General features: G+C 41.0%; 1 protein-coding gene across 1 annotated transcript in view; it reads left to right on the top strand.

The window, feature by feature from the left end:
• rsu1 (Ras suppressor protein 1) overlaps positions 1 to 534 on the top strand; it is a 30,600-nt gene that overhangs the window by 11,651 nt on the left and 18,415 nt on the right. The window lies entirely within an intron of this gene.

Raw genomic sequence — 534 nt, 5'->3', positions numbered from 1 at the left:
ACACACACACACACAGAGTCAGGGGACAGCGTCTTCTTCTATCACAGTGACATACATATAGTTAAATTTAGCCTCTAGGAAAAATAAGTATAAACATTTGGACAACTTGTTAAATTTGTTAAAAGTCTGCCTGTTGCCTGTCCTCCTCTCATTGTCCTGCATAGACACACAGCTAAAAACAAATCAAAAGTCAGTGGTTCACAACTCCTGCGTCTATGTTGCGTGGTAGCTGACCTTATGTGTGCCTATAGCTGGATCACCACGGAGTCTTGCGCTAGGGCAGCTATAGGTGTGCTGATGTTTACACCTCCATATTCCTGCTCAATGTTGAGCAGGAGCCACTGAAATTGGTAGTGGTACAGGGCTTTGGACCGAATGAAGTGAAAAAGCTTTACCACTGGTTTTATAACATGATCAAATTTAAGACATTTGGCACACAGAATTTCACTTTTTTCACCAGTCATAGCATTTTACTTGCAGACGTTTAATTTCATCAACAACTGAACAGACAGAGTCAAATAAATCCACTGCTCT

Source organism: Morone saxatilis, unplaced genomic scaffold (genome assembly GCF_004916995.1).
Source record: "Morone saxatilis isolate NCDOM2014 unplaced genomic scaffold, NCSU_SB_2.0 Contig0, whole genome shotgun sequence".
Lineage (NCBI taxonomy): Eukaryota > Metazoa > Chordata > Actinopteri > Moronidae > Morone > Morone saxatilis.
The sequence above is the reverse complement of the archived record's forward strand: the minus strand, read 5'-3'. Positions and strand labels throughout refer to the sequence as shown.